The sequence below is a fragment of the Limulus polyphemus genome, unplaced genomic scaffold, assembly GCF_000517525.1.
Source record: "Limulus polyphemus unplaced genomic scaffold, Limulus_polyphemus-2.1.2 Scaffold109930, whole genome shotgun sequence".
Classification (NCBI taxonomy): domain Eukaryota; kingdom Metazoa; phylum Arthropoda; class Merostomata; order Xiphosura; family Limulidae; genus Limulus; species Limulus polyphemus.
The window spans coordinates 1-836 of NW_013775526.1; the positions used below are offsets into that span (position 1 = coordinate 1).

At 30.5% G+C, this 836-nt stretch overlaps 1 non-coding gene across 1 annotated transcript; it reads right to left on the bottom strand.

Moving 5' to 3' along the window:
* Positions 1-198: 198 nt before the first annotated feature.
* Positions 199-284, bottom strand: Trnay-gua. Its single transcript is given in 2 exon segments — positions 199-234; positions 248-284. It is a non-coding gene; the product is annotated as a tRNA-Tyr (tRNA).
* Positions 285-836: the final 552 nt, after the last annotated feature.

Consider the following 836-nt stretch of genomic DNA (forward strand, 5'->3'; position numbering starts at 1 on the left):
TCAAACCATAGACGATTCAATGATTGTAATAACATCTGGATTGTTGAGAAAACTTTGAATGTTTAATTATATTCCAAAAATAATTATATAAAATATATTTTATCAACTAGTCACAAACTTTGAAAGGTTTAAACGTATTAAACACTTTACAGTATATATATTTCCATATAAGTACGAAACTATAGCATCAAATAACGTTCCGACGAGGCGGATTTGAACCACCGACCTATGGATAACAATCATCTAACTACAGTCTACCGCTCTACCAACTGAGCTATCGTCGGACGAAAATGTTATCAAAACCTCAGTCTTTATGTTTGTTACTCTTGTGCTTCCACTTTCCAGCTTAACGTTATAAAAAGAACATGTTTGTTACACCTTAAGACGAATCTAAATTAATGAAAGATTTAATACCTGCTAGAAGTAAGATGACTCATATCAACTTGCTGTATGTACATATATATATCAGTATGAAGTGTTTAATTATTTACTGAGGTTTATAATTAAAAGCTAGATCTAAAACAGAAAACTTTACCATTTGTATATTGTTGAAGATAATTTAGAAGACAAACTATTGTTATAAGTACAACACTGACCATACAGAACAGTGTGGTTTATGAAATTGTGGAACGTCATCCATATAAAACTGTACAACGGATCTATCTGTTTACGTTTCCTTATGAAGTTATCTGATATTATATTGTCTTCCTTTATCTGTTAGAGACACCAAACTGTACTACAGATATATTGTAGTAAAAGCTAACATATATAGAGTAGGTCAGACATCACAACAGTATACTTTCTTTATTGTAAAACAGTAACTCAAAGAACGTATG